This window comes from Vicugna pacos, chromosome 35, assembly GCF_048564905.1.
Source record: "Vicugna pacos chromosome 35, VicPac4, whole genome shotgun sequence".
NCBI classification, from domain to species: Eukaryota; Metazoa; Chordata; class Mammalia; order Artiodactyla; family Camelidae; genus Vicugna; species Vicugna pacos.
In genome coordinates, this window is record NC_133021.1 from 3566448 (window position 1) to 3589416 (window position 22969).

General features: G+C 44.2%; 1 protein-coding gene across 2 annotated transcripts in view; it reads right to left on the bottom strand.

Moving 5' to 3' along the window:
- Positions 1–1418: 1418 nt before the first annotated feature.
- The window catches only part of LOC140691460 (N-acetylated-alpha-linked acidic dipeptidase 2-like), a 61594-nt gene continuing 40043 nt past the window's right edge, over positions 1419–22969 (bottom strand). The window contains exons 1-2 of one of the 2 annotated variants that reach the window (XR_012067080.1): positions 6327–6553; positions 1419–1690 (exon numbers count right to left, since the gene is read on the bottom strand). The gene's annotated coding sequence lies outside the window, so the exon portion shown is untranslated. Of the gene's footprint in view, positions 1691–6326; positions 6554–22969 lie in introns of those variants that run through there. The other variant, XM_072955090.1, reaches the window with a different exon arrangement.

Below are 22969 nucleotides of genomic sequence, written 5' to 3' on the forward strand. Positions count from 1 at the left end.
ACCGGCAAATCTTAAAAGAATTCAGCAGTTCGAAACTTATCCTAAAAGAAAGGTTGAGAATCTCCCCTGAATAGAAAAGCAGCAAGATGAAATGGAAAGAAGAGAACCATTATTGGAAATGCAAGAAGAGCATGAGCGGCAAAGAAGAAACAAGAAGAAGGCAAGGAGGACATCAAAACACTAAAGATGGGAGAGGGAAGCAGGAAATCATAGCTGATAGAAAGCACTATCTTAAGTGAATCAGCTGATAAAACTCTCTGTTTGATGCAAACGGAGAGATGCATGGCCTGACATGTTTGCAAATCAAACGAGAAGCAGAAAAGCCAAGAATCCAACAAACAAACAAGCACCAAAAGGGTACGGTTGGCTGACATATACCAAGGGAACCATGATTATTCAAAAGAAAATACTCAAGGTGATGTCAAGGATCATCCAGCACGCATCGACCCAGTATCACGGCTTGCATGTACTCAGCACACTTGTATTTGGAAATCAGAGGCGTGCATTTATATTCGTAAATATTGATCCATAAGAGCATATCGTGACCTAACCCAAATGCCGATTTGGAATCAAATGGTTTCATAGTCCGTGATAAAGACTTGCAAGTCTTCCAACAGGATGAATGAATGCCATACTCTACACTACGTAGAGAAGAAATGGCATAAGCCTATAACAAAGATAAGTCGCTCTGCAAAAGTGTACTAAGAGCAAAGGAAACAGACAGTAAAGTGCACATTGGGGTTGGTTTCATTTCTAGGCATTTCAGCCCCCATGAAACCAATGGATCCATGTCTTGAGAGTGCGGGTATTTCAGCAGAAATCAACCGACGGTTATGTATTCTGGATGTACGGATATTACAGGAACATAAGATTCCTGTAGTGGGTCTCTGTGTACCGTGAACTGTTAGAAAGTTTAAAGACGTGTAAAACATCAACTGCAAATGGACACACTTCCCTCCGTTGGTACTGTGCATACAGAACTGAACAAAAGGAAAGAGGGAAGAACAAAGGCCCATGGGACGCTAGTGGGTAGAATCACATTTACCTTAGGATCCTCTCATCAGATGCAGCCCCTCCGCCAACACTGACAAGATGCAGCACCCACTGGGGATGGCAGTTAGCGGTTGGATTCCAGGTGGAATGTTGGTGTGTACCGCGAGGCTGGTTGTGGCTGGTGGATCCTAGGTAACCGGGAAGAGTTCTGTGGGTGGATCAGTGTGATGGAGGGGCTGCCGCCCTCTGTGGAGCTTGGCTTAGGTCTTTGTTTCGGGAAGCTGTGTCAGTTCGAGATACTGCTGCAGCCCAAAACCTGAGTTCACGGGTCAGTTTCCAGCACTTGAAAGGGCAGACAGTGGAAGATCTGCATGTCATCAGCTACCTGGTGAGGCTCCGAGGTAGTTTCTGACTTGCCCAGTCCTTTTGAATTCGACTTTATGGGAGACACAAAGAGATTCTGGCCGAAAGCCTGGCTGAACGGATTGAGGAGAGATGCGAACACATTGATGAGAGATGTTCTGCTACAATGGAGAATACTGGCCTGGAGACAGCTGTAGAGGATACCAGGCTCGAAAGACATTCATGAGACATATTGAACCTCGCTGATACTGGCAGAAACATACGGAGCGCCAACGTGGACATGAGGAAGTTCCTCAATTCTCTGCTCCAAGAACGGGTCCAAGATCCCTGACGTCTAAAAGAGAAGAGAAGGCAGAGGTGATCAAAACGCTCATGTTCTTGGAAGAGGTCGTGAGAATCCACACGTCCCAAGGGGCATTTCCATGCCAATCAGACCAAAATGCACCAAGCCCAGGTAAGAGTTTTCCCAGGTTTGGGCCTAGCTTGCAAGCACTTGCTCTTCCCTCCACTCCACTCAGGCATCTATTTGGAAGGATCAGTACCTGAGCTGCAATGAAGCCATTACGAGAAGAGCAAGCCCCTCCTAGAATCAGAGTTCCTCTAGCTTCACACTCTGTGAACAACAGTGAACCCCTTAAAGGTCAAAGAGTCTCGACTGAAATAGATAGGAATTGAATACTTAGCTCCCACAAAGAAACGATGGCCTTCTGCTAGATTCAGCAAATGCTGGGTTTATGTCTTCTCTGGGGTGAAGGGAGTGTGGTAAGTGAGGGGAGTCTTTGACTGAACTTGAATATGTATTAGGACTCCGTTTTTCACGACAGTCTAGGTAAATAGTATAAGTCAGATAGTGAACTGAACTGTAAAGGTCGCCAATGGCATTAAAGACACAGATTATGTGGACCGTCTTTCACTTGAGTCAAGCCCCCGGGGGCACTATATCATGGGGGTGCAGACTTGGTTGCGTTCCATTGCTGTACCCGACATGATCGGATGATTAAGCGTTCTCATCAATGATAGAAGGACCCCTGGTTCTCAATAGCCTAGCCTAGCTGCAGCAGGGTTCTCATAGCTATAATGCCTCTAGGTGCTTTTGGATTCAAACCTAAATGTGTATGTTTGGTTTGTTTTCTCTTGTATTTTCCTAGAGAGGGATGTCACCCCTTGAAATGCCAACATTGGCCAGAAGGTGTCATTGCGAGTAAAGGGCACCACGTGCACAAGTGATTCCAAGGTTGGGGGTTGTTTCATTTCTCCAATAGTTATTTCATGGCTCCTGTTGGTTTCGGAGGCTTCAACAGTAAAGAGTTGACATGACCCCTTTAACAGTTTGGACTGCTAGTTTGCATTCTATCTGTCTATGTTTTCCTTAGAGCTGACAAAATGTTACCAAAATTGTCAAGTCTTGATTCTAGGTCGATTTAGTATCTTTCAGAAACTAACTTCATTTTCGTATAACTCCCAAAACATGTAAATCAATTCTATTAAACTTTTTAAAGGCTGCAAATGAGATATCAAGACAATGTCAAAACTAGAGTCTTCGGACAAACCCTCCCACCACGGCTGTATGGAAACAAAGAGCTAAACAAAAACCACATTTCTGTGAAATGTATCTGGAAAGGGTTGATTCATCGATGCCCAGTTGGCAGAGAAGCAGTGCAACCTGCGCTCACTCGCTCCCATGTACTCAGCAATGGAAACATCCCCTCACCCAGCCCTTGGCACAGAACACTTGCCGAAGAGAGGTCTGTTTCTTCCAAAGACAGGATGAGGCCACAGAACACCTGGAAGCAGGAGAAGGCAAAGCAGAGAATGGAAGCCAGTGCAGGGTCTGACCCCTGGTGATTGAGCAGCAAATGTGAAACTCTGTTTCACTTGGAAGCACACTCTCAAGTGGACAGGAGACATGGGACTGAAGGTGAGACGCTGAGTGTTAGAAGAGTGCACAGCAGATGCTTGGCTAACAGAACTCAAAGAAACCAGCGCAAAATATCCCCACAGTTGATTCTGGGACCAAGAACCGAGCTGCCAAATTTGAGGTAGCAAAGGCAGCGGTCAATGAGGGATAGGGCTACGGATGATGGCACACGCTGAGTCTCAGGGATCTGGAGTGCGTTGTGGGATGCGGTGGGTCCTATCAAGAGAGGAAACCGACCTGTGACCTCAATGAGAAAGCAACCACACTGGCGCGCGCGGTTGAGGTTATCAATATGTTCCATGGCCATACCCAGTGCATCTGCAGGACCAGGGACCAATTTGGCATTTTGCCAACAGAGCACGTGTGAGGCTGAATCTGAGATATCGTGCCTCTGGTCTGAGGGATCCAGGGGGCCTTGGGTTTGATATCAGAATGAAAAGCCTTCGGATCGGCTACATTCATAACCTGGGCTGGGATTACTGTTTGGTTTGAGGCACAGGATCGCAACAGCTCTGCGGTTGCCTTCGTGCACCCATGCCACAAGGATGAGAGGACAAGGAAGAGTGGTCCATGTCAACAGCATGAGAAGAGGAAGCATTTCCTTCAGCATTATCTCCCAGAAGAAGATGCTGCATTTTGGATGGCACCGGAACGGTACAGCACCGAGGACACCAAGGTTGGTCTGCGGGAACATTCCAGCAGGCCCTGATGTGTGACATCCATAGATCTGCTTCCACTGGGGTTTCTGTAGACAGAGAAGCCATGGGAAGACCTGGTTTCATTGGGACATAGCCGTGGCACTACAAAGCACAAGTGAACTCTCATTTGGCTGTTTTGGAAGCACTCCAAAAGGACATAGAGCACAATGCAGAGCTGAGAACCTTTAGAAGCTTCATTTCCACAAGAGGAAGTGTCCTGTGCACTTTCAGAATTGTGAGATAAGCGTAATCACAATGAGGTCATGTTAATCGAAACATTATGGTGTGTTCATCACAACTAAGGCAACACCAGAAATTGGAGATATACCAGACAACACACACAGGAACAGGACATGGCATCAATGTCAAGGACAAATTGTCCTCATAGAAATCCCATGGAATTGCGTAGAGCCAAGAGTCTAAAGTTTTCACTTCACAAAGCCCTAGATGTCTACATTAGATACCTGATAATACCTGACCAGTAGAGATGAAATATACAGTAAAAGAAACAGGAAGTACCACTTTCAGTTCCAAAGAGATTGAAGGCCCAAAAGATAAGCTTTCAAACAACTAGACGGCGAAACGCTATCCAGAGCAAGTATTGAAAATGGAGGTGAGGGAAACACTGAAGAACAACAGTGTCTCAGAATCACAAAAGGCAGAATACCAGAAAAGGGGAAGAGAAAGCCTAAAGACGAGCCAAATAATATCAGAAAACTCAAAGGATGGGATAATATCAGGGCTCAAATTCAGTCCTAAGCAGACTAGGTAATGCAGAGGGACGCGTGAATGACTCTGAAGACAGGGGAACAGAAATCCCTCGGGCAGAAGCAGACCAATGAAAACACTGCTGTTGAATCCTGGGGTAAGACAAGGCATAAAAGAATAGGATTCCTAAGAGTCCCACATGGAAAAGCAAGAGATAAAGAAACAAAAAATGTCTGAAAAGTTATCTGTAGGAAAATCAGACTGAAACTTGTTGAAACCCAAGAAAGAATCATCTATGCGAACTCAGGAAGTACACAGCGTCCAAAGGAGGTGGAATCCCAATAGATCTACCAGCAGCTGTATGATTCAAATCAACAAAGTTCATGAGCATCCCAGTGATTTAAAATGCACCTGGAGGAAAGCAACATGGTCACAAGAGAACCTCCAGAGGGGTTTCAGCTGATATCTCGGCAGCAATACTGGAAAACAGGGAGGAGTGTCAGGACATAGACCAAACCTGAATGGCAAAGTGCTGCCATTTCGGTAGCCTATGCCACATGACCACCATTTCTAGTAACGGCAGAGCTAGAGACTTCCACAGACCGGCAAATCTTAAAAGAATTCAGCAGTTCGAAACTTATCCTAAAAGAAAGGTTGAGAATCTCCCCTGAATAGAAAAGCAGCAAGATGAAATGGAAAGAAGAGAACCATTATTGGAAATGCAAGAAGAGCATGAGCGGCAAAGAAGAAACAAGAAGAAGGCAAGGAGGACATCAAAACCCTAAAGATGGGAGAGGGAAGCAGGAAATCATAGCTGATAGTAAGCACTATCTTAAGTGAATCAGCTGATAAAACTCTCTGTTTGATGCAAACGGAGAGATGCATGGCCTGACATGTTTGCAAATCAAACGAGAAGCAGAAAAGCCAAGAATCAAACAAACAAACAAGCACCAAAAGGGTACGGTTGGCTGACATATACCAAGGGAACCATGATTATTCAAAAGAAAATACTCAAGGTGATGTCAAGGATCATCCAGCACGCATCGACCCAGTATCACGGCTTGCATGTACTCAGCACACTTGTATTTGGAAATCAGAGGCGTGCATTTATATTCGTAAATATTGATCCATAAGAGCATATCGTGACCTAACCCAAATGCCGATTTGGAATCAAATGGTTTCATAGTCCGTGAAAAAGACTTGCAAGTCTTCCAACAGGATGAATGAATGCCATACTCTACACTACATAGAGAAGAAATGGCATAAGCCTATAACAAAGATAAGTAGCTCTGCAAAAGTGTACTAAGAGCAAAGGAAACAGACAGTAAAGTGCACATTGGGGTTGGTTTCATTTCTAGGCATTTCAGCCCCCATGAAACCAATGGATCCATGTCTTGAGAGTGCGGGTATTTCAGCAGAAATCAACCGACGGTTATGTATTCTGGATGTACGGATATTACAGGAACATAAGATTCCTGTAGTGGGTCTCTGTGTACCGTGAACTGTTAGAAAGTTTAAAGACGTGTAAAACATCAACTGCAAATGGACACACTTCCCTCCGTTGGTACTGTGCATACAGAACTGAACAAAAGGAAAGAGGGAAGAACAAAGGCCCATGGGACGCTAGTGGGTAGAATCACATTTACCTTAGGATCCTCTCATCAGATGCAGCCCCTCCGCCAACACTGACAAGATGCAGCAGCCATTGGGGATGGCAGTTAGCGGTTGGATTCCAGGTGGAATATTGGTGTGTACCGCGAGGCTTGATGTGGCTGGTGGATCCTAGGTAACCGGGAAGAGTTCTGTGGGTGGATCAGTGTGATGGAGGGGCTGCCGCCCTCTGTGCAGCTTGGCTTAGGTCTTTGTTTCGGGAAGCTGTGTCAGTTCGAGATACTGCTGCAGCCCAAAACCTGAGTTCACGGGTCAGTTTCCAGCACTTGAAAGGGCAGACAGTGGAATATCTGCATGTCATCAGCTTACTGGTGAGGCTCCGAGGTCTTTTCAGACTTGCCCAGTCCTGTTGAAGTCGGCTTTATGGGAGACACGAAGAGAAGCTGGCCAAAAAGCTGGCTGCACGGATTGAGGAGAGATGCGAACACATTGATGAGAGATGTCTTGCAACAATGGAGAATAGTGGCCTGGAGACAGCTGTAGAGGATACCAGGCTCGAAAGACACTAATGAGACATATTGAACCTTGCTGATACTGGCAGAAACATACGGAGTGCCAACGTGGACTTGAGGAAGTTCCTCGATTCTCTGCTCCAAGAACGGGTCCAATATCCCTGACGTCTAAGAAAGAAGCGATGGCAGATGTGATCAAAACGGTCATGTCCTTGGAAGAGGTTGTGAGAATCCACACGTCCCTAGGGGCATTTCCACGCCATTCACACCAAAGTGCACCAAGCCCAGGTAAGCCTTTTCCCAGGTTTGGGCCTAGCTTGCAAGCACTTGCTCTTCACTCCCCTCCACTCAGGCATCCATTTGGAAGGATCAGTACCTGAGCTGCAATGAAGCCAGTACGAGAAGAGCAAGCCCTTCCTCGAATCAGAGTTCATCCAGCTTCACACTCTGTGAACAACAGTGAACTCCTTAAAGGTCAAATTTTCTCGACTGAAACAGATAGGAATTGAAAACTTAGCTCACACAAAGAAATGATGGCCTTCCGCTAGATTCAGCAAATGCTGGGTTTATGTCTTCTCTGGGGTGAAGGGAGTGTGGTAACTGAGGGGAATCTTTGACTGAACTTGAATATGTATTAGGCCTCAGTTTTTCAAGACAGTGTAGGTAAATATTATAAGTCAGATAGTGATCTGATCTACAAAAGTCGCCAATGACATTGAAGACACTGCTTATGTGGACCGTCTTTCAGTTGAGTTAAGCCCCCGGGGGCACTCTATCAAGGGGGTGCAGACTTGGTTGCGTCCAATTGCTTTACCCAGCATGATCGGAAGATTAAGCGTTCTCATCACTGATAGAAGAACCCCTGGTTCTCAATAGCCTAGCATAGCTGCAGCAGGGTTCTCATAGCTATAATGCCTCTAGGTGCTTTTGGATTCAAACCTAAATGTGTATGTTTGGTTTGTTTCTTCTTGTATTTTCCTAGAGAGGGATGTTACCCCTTGAAATGCCAACATAGGCCACTAGGTGTCATTGGGAGTAAAGGGCACCACGTGCACAAGTGAATCCAACGTTGGGGGTTATTTCATGTTTCCAATAGGTATTTCATGGTTCCTGTTGGTTTCAGAGGCTTCAACAGTAAAGAGTTGACATGACCCCTTTAAGAGTTTGGACTGCTAGTTTGCATTCTATCTGTCTATGTTTTCCTTAGAGCTGACAAAATGGTACCGAAATTGACAAGTCTGGCTCCTAGGTCGATTTAGTATGTTTCAGAAAATAACTTCATTTTCGTATGACTCCCAAAATATGTAAATCAATTCTATTAAACTTTTTAATGACTGCAAATGAGATATAAACACAATGTCAAAACTGGACTCTTTGGACAAACCCTCCCACAACGATTGTAGAGAAACAAAGAGCTATACAAAAATCACATTTCTGTCAAATGTATCCAGAAAGTGTTGATTCATCGACGCCCAGTTGGCAGAGAAGCAGTGCAACCTGCGCTCACTCGCTCCCATGTACGCATCAATGGAAACATCCCCTCACCCAGCCCTTGGCACAGAACACTTGCCGAAGAGAGGTCTGTTTCTTCCAAAGACAGGATGAGGCCACAGAACACCTGGAAGCAGGAGAAGGCAAAGCAGAGAATGGAAGCCAGTGCAGGGTCTGACCCCTGGTGATTGAGCAGCAAATGTGAAACTCTGTTTAACTTGGAAGCACACTCTCAAGTGGACAGGAGACATGGGATTGAAGGTGATGTGCTGAGTGTTAGAAGAGTGCACAGCAGATGCTTGGCTGACAGAACTCAAAGAAACCAGTGCAAAATATCCCCACAGTTGATTCTGAGAACAAGATCCGAGCTTCCAAATTTGAGGTAGCAGAGGCAGCGGTCAGTGAGGGATAGGGCTACGGATGATGGCACACGCTGAGTCTCAGGGATCTGGAGTGCGTTGTGGGATGCGGTGGGTCCTATCAAGAGAGGAAACGGACCTGTGACCTCAATGAGAAAGCAACCACACTGGCGCGCGCAGTTGAGATTATCGATATGTCCCACGGCCACACCCAACGCATCTGCAGGACCAGGGACCAATTTGGCATTTTGCCAATAGAGCACGAGTGGGGCTTCATCAGAGATATCGTGCCTCTGGTCTGAGGGATCCAGGGGGCCTTGGGTTTGAAATCAGAATGAAAAGCCTTAGGATCTGCTACATTCATAACCTGGGCTGGGATTATGGTTTGGTTTGAGGCACAGGATGCGCAACAGCTCTGTGGTTACCTTCAGGCACCCGTGCCACAAGGATGAGAGGACAAGGAAGAGTGGTGCAAGTCCACAGCGTGAGAAGAGGAAGCATTTCCTTCAGCATTATCTCCCAGAAGAAGATGCTGCATTTTGGATGGCACCGGAACGGTACAGCACCGAGGACACCAATGTCGGTCTGCGGGATCATTCCAGCAGGCCCTGATGTGTGACATCCGTAGATATGCTTCCACTGGTGTTTCTGTAGACAGAGAAGCTCTGGGAAGAACTGGTTCATTGGGACATTCCCGTGGCACTACAAAGCACAAGCGCACTCTCAGTTGGCGGTTTTGGAAACACTCCAAAATGACATAGAGCAGAATGCAGAGCTGAGAACCTTTAGAAGCTTCATTTCCACGAGAGGAAGTGGCCTGTGCACTTTCAGATTTGTGAGATAAGCGTAATCAAAATGAGGTTATGCTAATCGAAATAGTATGGGGTGTTCATCACAACAAAGGCAACACCAGCAATCGGAGATATACCAGACAACACACACAGGAACAGGACATGGCATCAATGTCTAGGAGAAATTGTCCTCACAGAAATCCCATGGAATTGCGTAGAGCCAAGAGTCTAAATTTTTCACTTAACAAAGCCCTAGAAGTCTACATTAGATAACCTGATATTACCTGACCAGGAGAGATGAAGAAGTACAGTAAAAGAAACAGGAAGTACCATATTCAGTTCCAAAGAGATTGAAGGCCCAAAAGATAAGCTTTCAAACAATTAGACTGCAAAACGCTATCCAGAGCAAGTATTGAAAATGGAGTTGAGGGAAACACTGAAGAACAACAGTGTCTCAGAATCCCAAAACGCAGAATACCAGAAAAGGGGAAGAGAAAGCCTAAAGACGAGCCAAATAATGTCAGAAAACTCAGTGGATGAGATAATATCAGGGCTAAAATTCAGTCCTAAGCAGACTAGATAATGCAGAGGGATGCGTGAATGACTGTGAAGTCAGGGGATCAGAAATCCCTCGGTCAGGAGCAGACATGTGAAAGCAAGTGCAAACCAATGAAAACATTGCTGTTGAATCCTGGGGTAAGAAAAGACATGAAAGACTAGGATTCGCAAGAGTCCCAGATGGAAAAGCAAGAGATAAAGAAAAAAAAAAGTCTGAAATGTTACCTGCAGGAAACTCAGACTGAAACTTGCTGAAAGCCAAGAAAGAATCATCTATGCGAATTCAGGAAGTACACAGCGTCCAAAGGAGGTGGAATCCCAATAGACCTACCAGCAGCTGTGGGATTCAAATCAACAAAGTTCATGAGCATCCCAGTGATTTTAAATGCGCCTGGAGAAAAGCAACATAGTCACAAGAGAACCTCCAGAGGGGTTTCAGCTGATATCTCGGCAGCAATATTGCAGGACAGGGAGGAGTGCCACGACATAGACCATATCCTGAATGGCAAAATGCTGCCATCTATCGTAGCCTATGCCACATGACCGCCATTTCTAATAATGGCAGAGTTAGATAATTCCACAGACAGGCAAATCTTAAAAGAATTCAGCCGTTGGAAACTTATCATAAAAGAAAGGTTGAGAATTCTCCCCTGAATAGAAAAGCAGCAAGATGAAGTGGAAACAATATAACCATTATTGGAAATGCAAGAAGAGTTTGATTGGCATAGAAGAAACAAGAAGAAGGCAAGAAGGACATCAAAACCCTAAAGACGGGAGAGGGAAACAGGAAATCGTAGGTGATTGAAAGCACTATCTTAAGTGAATCAGCTTATGTGACTCATTGTTTGAAGCGAACTAAGAGATGCATGGCCTGACGTGTTTGCAAAACAAACGATAAGCTGACCAACAAAGAATCAAACAAACAAACAAGCACCAAAAGGGTACGGTTGGCTGATATATACCAAGGGAACCATTATTTTTCAAAAGAAAATTCCCATGGTGATGTCAAGGATCATTCAGCACGCATCGACCCAGTATCGCGGCTTGCATGTACTCAGCACACTAGTATTCGGTAATCAGAGGCGTGCATTTATGTTCGTCAATATTGATTCATAAGAGCATATCGTGACCTAATCCAAATGCCGATTTTGAATCAAATTAATTCCTATTTCGTGATATAGACTTGCAAGTATTCAAGCAGAATGAATGAATGCCATATTCTACCCTACATTGAGAAGAAATGGCATAAGCCTATAACAAAGATAATTAGCTCTGCAAAAGTGTACTAAGATCAAAGGAAACAGACAGTAAAGTTCACATTGGGGTTGGTTTAATTCCTAGGAATTTCAGCCCCCATGAAACAGATGGATCCATGTCCTGAGAGTGCGGGGTTTTCAGCAGATATCAACCGACGGGTATGTATTCCGGGTGTACGGATATTACAGGAACATAAGTTTCCTTTAGTGGGTGTCTGTGTACTGTGAACTGTTAGAAAGTTTAAAGACGTGTGAAACCATCAACTTAAAATGGACACACTTCCCTCTGATATTCCTGTGCAAACAGATCTGAACAAAAGGAAAGACGGAAGAACAGAGGCCCATGGGATGCTAGTGGGTAGAATCACGTTTACCTTAGGAACCTCTCGTCGGATGCAGACCCTCCCCAACACTGACAAGATGCAGCAGCCATAGGGGATGGCAGTTACCGGTTGGATTCCAGGTGGAATTTTGGTGTGTTCCACGAGGCTTGTTGTGGCCTGTGGATCCATGGCACTGGAGAGAGCCCTGTGGGTGGATCCGTGTGATGGAGGGGCTGCCGCCCTCTGTGGAGCTTGGCTTAGGTCTCTTTTTTTGGAAGCTGTGTAATTCGAGATACTGCTGCTGCCCAATGGCCTGTGTTCACGTGTTAGTTTTCAGAACTTTAAAGAGCATACATTGGAAGAATTGCCTGTCATCAGCTCACTGTTGGGTCTCCGAAGTATTTTCAGAATTGCTCAATCCTTTAGAATTTGACTTTATAGGAGACACGAAGAGAATCTGGCACGAAATCTGTCTGCACAGATTGAGGAGAGATGCGAACACATTGATGAGAGTTGTTCTGCTACAATGAAGTATACTGTCATGGAGACAGCTGTAGAGAATACCAAGTTTGGAAGACATTCATGGACATATTGTGCCTCGTTGATACTGTCAGTAACATGTGGAATGTGAACATGCACTTGAGGAAGGTACTGAATTCTCTGCTCCAAGTACGGGTCCAAGATTTCTTCCGTCCAAAAAAGAAGAGAAGGTAGAAATGATAGATGCTCTCATGTTCTTGGAAGATGTCTTGAAATTCCAAACGTCCCATGGGGCATTTACAATCCACTCAGACCACCAAGCACCAAACCCTGGTAAGCCTTTTCCCAGGGTTGTGCCTTGCTCTCAAGCACTTGCTTTTCCCTCCCCTTCACTCAGTTATCCATTTCAGAAAATCAGCCCTTGAACTGCATAGAAGCCAGTAGGAGCACAGGAAGCCCCTTCTAGAATCAGAGTTCCTCCACCTTCACATTCTGTGCACAACAGTGAACTCCTCCATGGTCAACTACTCTCGACTAAAATAGGTTGGTTTGAATTCTTAGCTCACACTGTGAAATGATGACCTTCCCCCAGATTCAGATCATGCTGGGGTTTTATCTACTTTGGTGTGAAGGGTGTTTTGTAAGTGAGTGGATTCTTTGCCTGAATTTGAATATTTATTTCTCCTCAGTTTTTCAAAACAGTATTTGTAACTATTATAATTCTGTTATTGAAATTAAGTGTAATTGTTGGCATAGATATGTAGTGACACATTTTTTGTGGACCATCTTTTCCCTTCAGTCAAGTACAGGGTGCAGGATATAATGTGGTTGCCATATTTGTCGGGTTTGTGTTTCTCAACATAATTGGACGATTAAACATTCTCATCTTTCATAGAAGAGCACATGATTCTCAATAGCCTAGAAAAACTGCAGCAGTGTTCTCATATCTATAACGTCTCTAAGTGCTATTGAAACCAAGCCTATATAAAAATACATTGTTTGGGTTTCTTTGTGCTTTCCTAAATATTAATGTTGCCCCTTGAATCGCCAACATTGACCAGTATGTGCCATTATTAGGAAAGGGCACCACATGAACAATGGAAACCCATGGTTGTGGTTGTTAATGATTCTAAGAATTATTTCATTGTTTTTCTTAGTGTTGGAAGCACCAAGAAAAGTGTTGACCTGCCTCCTTCATGACTTTTGGCTGCTAATTTATATTTTCTGTGTATTTTCTTATTTGGGTATTTCAAGCTGATACCTAAATATGGCAACTCTGTCTTGTAGTTAGATTTAGTATATTTCTAAAACTATCTTTATTTTGATACACTTCCCATAGTATGTAATTCAATTCTGTTAACTATTTGAAAGTCTGCAATGGAGGTATGTACACATTGTCAGACTTGGTATCTTCAAACACATCCTTCCACCATTGATATAGAGAAAAATAGCTAAACAAGGATCAAGTGTCTGTGAGTTATGTCTTAATTGTGTTAATTCATCCATGCCAAACTGGCAGAGTACCAGTGCAAACTTCGCTCACTCTCTCCCATGTATACAGCAAGATAAACATCCACTCTCCTGGCCCTTGGCTCAGGATCCCTGCTGAATAATGGCCAAACATCTCTTACTTCAAAAGTCAGAAAGAATTCTCACATAACCTGGAAAGAGTAGAAGGCAAAGTAGAGAATGGAAATCAGTGCAGGACCTGACCTTTGGTGAAGGAGCAGTAAAGGGGAAACTGTGTTTTACTGGGATGCACACTCTAAAGTGGACAGGTCATTTAAGATGGAAGACGATGTGCTGAGGGTTAAAAGAGTGCATAGTGGACGTTTGATTGACATAACTGAAAGCAATAATCACAAAATTTCTCTGCAATTGATTCCCAGACTAATACTCCATCTGCCAATTTTGAGCTAGGAGTGCCTGTGGAATCTGTGTGTTAAGGGTGTGGCTGATGTCACAAATTTATTCCCAGGGGTTTGGAGATTGTTTTGGGCTGTGGTTGGTACTATCTAGAGAACAGATCTGCCTGGGTCCTCTCTTAATATTAAATCTGCTGGCATATGTGTTGTGGATTAGCTTAGTAACCCAGGGCCTTAGTCACAACCTTTTCACATCCACAGTATAATTGCTCATTTTATCCATAAAGGAGAAATGGTCTCAATCAGAGCCATCTTTATCTGGTTTCTAGAATCCAGGGCAATTTAGTGTTGAAATAAGATTCTATAGCCAAAAGATCTGCAACTTTCATAGGCAGGATTGAAATTTCTTATTGTCCAAAGCAGAGGTTTTTGAAATGCTCCATGCTTGCCTTTGAGTTCCCATGCCTTATTGACAAGAGTTTTTGGAGCAGAGATCTGCTGAAAAATAGGGGAATTTGAAGGCTTTCCATCAACCTTGCCTACCACATGCTAATGCAACTATAGTTGTGGTGCTGACCCAGTACTACACTAAGGACCCGATTGTGGCATTGCAGGATTGTTTCAGCAGGTTCTAATGCGTGACATCATTAGATTTGTTTCCACTTTTGTTTTTGCTTGCAGAGAACCTGAGGGAACCCATTATAAAATTTTGACTTTTCCGTGGCAAGAGTAAGGACAAATGCACTTTCATGAGAGTGTATTGGAACCATTCCCTCTCCACATATCCAGCCTGCAGCCCAGAAACCATTTGGAAACCTCTATTCCAGCAAAAATTACTAGTCCCAGCACTGTCAGAGCTATGATAAACATTTAACCAAAATGACACTCTGCTAACTTTACTAGAATAGGTTATATTCACCACAACAAAAACCACAGTAGCAATCATAGATATAACAGGCAACGGACACAGAAGGAATGCATGCCATCATTACATACCAAAAACAATCCTCACAGCATTAAAACTAAATGTGCACAGAAATGATTTCACTTACAAAAGCCATTCAAGTCTATAATAGATAACTGATAATCCTTAACCCATAGCAATAGAGAGATATAATAAAGTTAAAAGAACTATTCCAAATTTTCAAAAGACAGGAGTCTCCTGAAAGAACATCCAATGTATTAGACCCCCAAAATTTACTAGAACATGACTTGAAAAGGGAGGACATAAAAACACTGAAGGAAATCTTGAGTCTATGAATACAAATGCAGGCTAGTATAAATGGAAAGAGAAACACTTTAGATGAGCCAAATATAATCAGAAAACTCAATGGTGAGAATAGCTAAGTTAAAGACAGTCCAAATCGGACTAGATAATGCACAGGAACAAATAAATGACTTAGAAAACAGGATAACTGCAATCACTCAGTCAGAACACGACATAGAAAAGCAAGTGAAAACCAATGCAAGCCATGCAACTGAAACCTGGGATAAGAGAAAACATACCAGTGTATGACTCATAGGGATCCCACATGGAAAAGAATAAAGACAAATGGTTTGAAAAGGTATTTGAAGAAATCAGAGTGAAATTTTCTTAAATCAAATATAGAACCGGCTATCTCAACACAGCAAGCACAGAGCGTCCAAGCATAATGAACCCCAGTAGGCCTACAACAATATATATTCTAATTTAAATGGCAAAAATTGATAATAAGGAAATGATTCTAAATGCACCAAAATAGAAACAAGTGCATTGCAAGAGAACTTTTTAATGTCTTCAGCTGATTTCTCAACAGATAGATTGGTAATTTTTTCTTCCCTCTTTCCTTTTGTGTTGATCTCTATTCCAAGAACTGATGTAAGGCAGATTCCTTCAGTCTAAACAAGATGACTTGCCAGAGATTCTAAAAGTGTTCAAGTTCTTGGAAGAGGTCATCAGAATCAACACATCTCAAGGGGCTTTTTCAGAAAATACAAGAGACCATGCACCAAGCCCTGTTTATCCTTTTCCCAGGAGTGGGCCAATGTATTAAGACTTGCTGTTCCTTCACACTCAGCCAGCCATGCAGGTATACCCTCAGTCTGCTACTGCAGGAGAATTAGAGCCAGGTCCAATTTTACCAATACTGTAAGGAGAACCTGAGCCTGCCACTGCAGGATACACAGCACTGTGTCCCATTTCACCAATCTTTCAAGGAGACCCTAAGCCTACTCCTGCAGGAGACTCAGAGCCGAATCACATTCCACTAGCTGTGTAGGAAGACCATCATGCCTTCACTTGCAATGGATCCAGGAATGTGTCCAATTACACTAGCCTTGTACGGAGACCTTGAGCCTGTTCCTGCAGGAGAAACAGATCTCTGTCATATTCCACCATCCCTCCAGGAAGATGCAGGGCCTCCTCCTGCAGGAGACTCAGGAATTGGTCCAATTTCACCAGTCCTGCAGGAAGACTCTGAGCCAATTCCTGCAGGAGACCCAGAACTGGGTCCCATTCCATCAATCATGCACTAAGACCTTGAAGTGAGTCCAATTCCACTAACCTTGCTGGGTGACCCACAAGCCTGATCCTGCAGGAAAATTAGAGATATGTCATATTCCAGAAGCCCTGCAGGAAGACTGAAAGCCGGCTTCTGCAGGGGACCCAGGAATAGGTCCAAATACGCCAGCCTTGCTGGGAGAGCACAAACCTGATCCTGCAGGTGATACACAGTGAGGTACAATTCCAACAGCCCTGCAGGGATATCCTGAGGCCACTTCGGCAGGAAACACATGACTGGGTCACATTCCAATACCCCAGAAGGGAGACCATGAGCCTGCTACTCCAGGAAACCCAGAACTTCGTCCCATTCCACCAAACCTGCAGTCAAACACTAAGACTGCATCTGCAGAAAACACAATGCGGGTCACATAACACCAGCCCTGTAGTGAGACTACAAACCTGCTCCTGGGGGAGACCAAGCCATTCACAGAGAACATGAGCCAGCTCCTGCAGAAGAACAAGAGTTGTGTGACATTCTACCAGCTCTGCAGGTAATCCGTAGCCTTGCTCCTGCAGGAGACAGACATCCCAGTCCAATTCCATCAGCCTCTCCAGGGAGAACCCCAGCCTCCTCCTGCAGGAGAGACATAACTAGATTCCATTCCACCAACCCTGCATGGAAACACTGAGCTTGCTCCTGCAGCATACCCACAACCAAGTCATATTCCACAAACCCTTCAGGGAGACCCTGAGCCTACAATCGTAAGAGACCCAGGACTGGGACCAATTCCAACAGCTCTCCAGGGAATCCCTCACCTGCTCCCATAGGAGACTAAAATCCATCAGTTCTGGTGGGGTCCCTGAGCCTGCATCTGCAAAAGAACCACAGGGTGGAGTCACATTCCACCAGCCCTGCAAAGAGAACAGAATCTGCTACTGCAGGAGACACAGGACTAGGTCCCATTCCACCAACCTTGCAGGGATACCCTGAGCCTTGGACCAAGGAATGGGACAAATTCTGCTAACCTTCTAGGGAGATCATGAGCTTCTCCTGCAAGAGAACCAGAGATGGGTCATATTACAGTATTCTTCCAAGAATACCCAAGGCCTGCTCCTGCAGGAGATGCAAGAACAGGCCCAATTCCACCAGCCTGAAGGCAGAGTCCAAATCTGTTCTGGCAGGTGACCTAGAGAAGGGGCCCATTCCACCATCCCAGCAGTGAGAAAACTAGCCTGCTCCTGCAAGTGACCAAGATCTGAGTCATATTCAATTAGCCTTGCAGGAAGAACATAAGCCTGCTGTTGCAGGAAACTCAGAACCATGTGCCATTCCAGCAACACTGCAAGGAGACTCTGAGCCTGCCCCTGCAGGAAACAGAACCCAGTCACATTCCGCAAGCACTGCAGGGATACCAGAGCCTGCACATGCAGGAGACCCAGGCCTGGGACCAATTCTACCAACCCTGTGGAAAGGCCCTGAATCAGCTCTAGCATTAGACTAAGAGCCATGTCACATTCTACCAGCCCTACAGGTAATTTATCAGCCTGCAACCTACACCTTCAAAAGACCCAAGAATTGGACCAATTCCAATGGCACTGCAGGGAGACCATGAGCCATGTCCAATTCCACTAGCCCTGCAGGAAGGCCCCGAGCCTACTCCTGCAGGAGAACCTGAGATTGGTCATGTTGCATCATGAGCCTGCTCCTCCAGGAGACCCAGGACTATGTCCCACCCACCAGCCCTGCAGGGAAACCCTGAGACTGTCCCTTCAGAACCACAACTGGGTCACATTTCACTAGCAATGCAGGGAGACTTAGAGCCTACACTTTCAAGACACCCAAGAATTGGAACAATTCCAGCAGCACTACAGGGACACCATTAGCCAGGTCCAATTCCACTAGCCCTGCATGTAGACCCCAAGCATGCTCCTGTAGGAGACCCAGCACTGGGTCTCATTCCACAAGGCTTGCAGGGAGAAACTCTGCCTGTTTCTGCAAGAGACCAACGGCTGAGTCACATTTCACCAGCCCTGAAGGGAGACCCCAGTCCTGCACCTGCAAAGGACCTAAGACTGGAACAAAATCGACTAGCCCTGTAGGGGGACCATGAGCCTGCTTCTGAAAGAGAATCAGAGATGGGTCATATTCCAACAACCCAGCAGGGACAGTCCAAGCCTGCTCCTGCAGGAGATATAGAGCGGGGTGAAATTGCAAAACCTGGCAGGGACACCCTGAATCTGCTGCTGCAGGAGAAAAATGATGGGGTCTCATTCCACAAGCCTTACAAGGATACCCTGAGCCTGGTCTTACATGAGATCCTGAGCTGGCTCCTGCAGGAGACCCAGGACTGGGTCCCATTCTAACAACCCTGATGGGGAACCCGAGCCTGCACCTGCAAAACACACAGAACCGTGTCACATCCCACCAGTTCTGCAGACTGTAAGACTAGCCCTACAGGAGACCTAGAGCCAGGTTACATTACCAGTCCTGCAGGGAGACCCTGAGCCTGATCTTGTAGCTCCCCCTGCACCTACACACATACTTCTATGAGACCCAGAGCCAATTCAGGCATCACCACCCCTATGGGCTAAGATGTCTCTGCAACCACCAACACTGTCATCTAATTCTAAGAATCAACCCACTCCCAGATCCGAACTTTACTTCCCTTCTCCTGGCATCATTTTTGTTTGTTTTTTCTGTCATTTCCTTGTTTTCTTTCATGTCATTTAGAGTACCATCTATTTTTATGTTTTAAGTTTACCATTATAAAATTTAGATGTTTTTCCATTTTAAATTGTGCAATTCAGGAGCATTAAGTGCATTCACAATGCTGTGTAACCATCGTCACTGTCTAGTTTCAGACTGTTTCTTTCCTCAAAATAAAACCCCGTGTCCAAAGCACACATTCTCTTTTCTCCCTCCCCCAACCCCTGACAAGCCCTAATCCTCTTTCTCTCTGTGTGTCTTTCCCTACACTGGATGTTCCCTATCAATGAAATCATACAAAAGGTGGCTGTTTGTGTCTGCTCTCATATTTTAACAAGGGATAGGTGTTTTTTTTTTTTACTTGAAGTAGCATTTTGGTTATTTCAAAGGGAAATCCAAGTGGATTAAAGATGAGATGTACAAAATGAATATTTTTAGTAACTATGTGCATAATCTCGAGATAGGCACTGCTATTCTACGTGTGAAACCAGAGCCAGGAGGGAGATACTTAGCTCTTCCTGTGGCAAAACATAACCTAACAAAATAAAAAAAAAAAATATTCAAAATCCATGAAAGACAAACCACAACATGGAAAAATCATTTTTCATAACCTAAAGTCAGAGAAAGGTTTCACATCCCTGTGGTCCAAAAATATCTTGAAACACTGTGTTCTAAACAGAAACAGAACAAACACATGCAATTCCAACAACAGGCAATGCAGGTGGCCAGTGTATATTAGAGATGCTTGACCTCTCAAGTGAGGATGCACGAAGACGTTCACACTTCGGAGACAGCATTGATCAACATCACACTGGCAGGCCTTTAGCCTGGTGACAACCAGCTCTAGGGACAACATGAGGAGGCAGAGGCCACAGTAGATCCCCTGGAGGGAAGAGTGAGCAGACTTTCCTCTCTGGGAGAACAGTATGCAGGATGCATCACAGTTCCACAAGTGCACCACTTTCCGAGCAGTGCTGATGCTTGGTGTTGATCATACTAAAATTCTTGCACAATTTTTCAAAGATGTCTTTTCAAAGATGTTCATCACAGTCCTGGTTAAACTACTAGGGAAATGGAAGCAACACTAATGTTCATGGAGAGGGGGTGGGATTCATCAGTTCTGGTTCACATGGAGGAATGAATGTTGTGCAGCTGGAAAAATGAGTGCTAGGTCTTTCCCTGATGTCAAGGAAGCCCTCAGTTTGGATGCCTGTTAATCCATCATCTACATCCCAGATGCCATCTCTATGACCACATATGTGTCAAATCATCATAGATGTAAATGAATCTTGTGGTGTGTGAGAGACAGAGGCAGAGAGAATGAGAGAGATAGAGACTGAGAGATGTTCACCAAACCATTAATGACGGTCACTTCTGGGAGTGGGATTTGCAAATCTCTGCACTTTTCCTTTAGGCAACATTTCAAGCATTTATAATGTATCTATATTGCTTTACTAATTCTAAGGAATCAAAAGCATATGTTACTTGAGATTCATTCATATTTCATCTATAGAATAAAGTTTATTATTTTTATTTTAAAATATTTGTTACAAGTACAATTAGCATTTATGAGAGTAAAATGATAAATTCTAAAGAATAAAGAATCAGATAAAGAACAAAATCTTTTGGTGATTCAGACACAGGCCAGCTAGTTGGCAGTAAATGGCAGGGTGGGACAGGTTTCTCCAGAAGGTTGTGTATGTTCTGAATCAGCATCCAATAGAGGCAAGGAAAAATTACAAGACATGTACGCTGAAAACTACAACAGCTTGTTGAGAGTAATTAAGAAAGACCTAGTCCTATTTTAAAATTTGAAGGAGCCAAAATGGCAGAGTAGACAGGCTCACAGCTTGACCTCTCCCACTAATACACAAAGAATTACATCTACAAAAACATTGAATTACACAGAAACCCCCTGAACTTTGGTAGAGTGTCTCTTATTTTGAAATACTGGAAGATTCTCACAAAATATGGTAAGGAATAAAAAGAGAAAAGAAAAATTCAGTGCAGGACTGATCCTGCAGGGAAAGAGTAGCATAGGAAGAAAGGCACCCTCACACTGGGACACAACCTCTCTAGCTGGGAGATCAGCTAGGAAAGAAGCAGAGCTTCCAAGGTTTGGAGGAGACAGTGGCAACTGCATGGCAGGCAGAACTGGGGAAAACTGACAGAGGGTCCCTGTGATGACCAGACCTAGACATGAGCTAGCAGGGATGAGCCAGAACTGGCTACTGGACTCAGTGAAGAGCCCAGGCAGAGGGCTGGGTCACACTGCAGAGAGGCAGCCTCAGGAAACTAGAGGGCAGTGTGAGCTCTGGCTGTGTGTGTGTGTGTGTGGAACAGAACAGACTGAAACTCTCATAAAAAAGCACCAATGTTGGTATAATGGGGGAGGAATGAAACACAGCTGTGCCAAAGTCACTTTCTCCACTTGGCTCCATTGTTGGTGTGTTCTCATGAGAAGAGAAATGGGGCTTGGTGATAGCCAACACTGCTGCACAAAGGCAGAGCTGAATGTTGACTCCATACCCTGTGCCATTGCAACTTCACAGGCGGGACTGAGATTTGTTTACAGCCCCAGGCAGAGAGGGTGGATTTGCTGTATCTGGTAACTTTGTGGATCCACACCTCTGAGACTTACAGGTAGTAAGTGGAGTTCTGACTCAAGAAGGGTGGCCAGTGAGGGTATTTACAACAGGGTGGTGTATGGTTCCATATGTGGGTGCGGGATTGGGGTTTGAGCTGAACCTGTAGTGGACCACAAATTCATTTGTGTGACTGCACACTTGCTAAGGCAGGTCCAAGGGACTGACACTGCTGGATCTGCATGATGTTTCCTGGGGCTCAGAACCTGAGGGGCACCAGAGTAGGTGGCTGACATTCCCATAGCTAGGCAGGGATAAAGCCAACATTAACAAATAGTACTTTGTAAGTCTGCATAACAAGTGACAGGCAACACCACAGAGAGAACTCTCCAGTGAACATCTTCTGCCTATTTTTCTTCAAAACTGAAGTGCTCCAACCCTGCCTACTACATATCACGGCTCAGAAATGGGTCTAGAAGAAATACATAGACCTAGAGAAATATAAGTAAAATAAAGAAGCCAAGGAACCACTATCAATTAAAAGAACAAGAGAAATCCCCTGAAAGAACAATCAGTAAAATAGACTTTGATAGTCTACTAGACTTCAAAAAGGGAATGATCAACTCATTGAAAGAACTAAAAGAGACTATCAATAAAGACAGAAAACTTTAAAAAGAAAATTTAAACTATAAAAAGAGCTAGTTAAAAATAGAAAACTCAACTACAGGCAATCAAAAGAAGACTAGATAATGCAGAGGAATGAATAAATGACTTAGGAGACAAGATAAAAGAAATAACCCAAAAAGAACAGCAGACAGAAAAGTCAATAAAAACCAATTAAAGCAAGATAATATAAAGTGTGCCAGCCTATGCATAATGGTGAGTCCCAGAAGGAGAAGAAAGAGAAAGGGGGATTGAAAAGATAGTTAAAGAAATCATGACTGAAAACTTTCCAAACCTTAAGAAGGAAAGAATTATCCAAGTACAGGAGGCACACAGGGTCCCAAACAAGGAGAAACCAAACAGACCTACACCAAGACATATTATAGTTAAAATGGTTAAAGTTAAATAAAATATTCTAAAGGCAGTGAGAGAAAAACAAAGTGTTTGTTTCAAGGGAGTCCCATAAGCTTTCAGCAGATTTCACTACCTAAAAACTTCTGACCAGAAGGGAGTGGCAAGATATATTCAAAGTCCTGAATAAGAAAAGGCTGCAAACTAGGATATTCTATCTAGAAAGACTATCCTTTAGAACAGAAAGAAAGAATT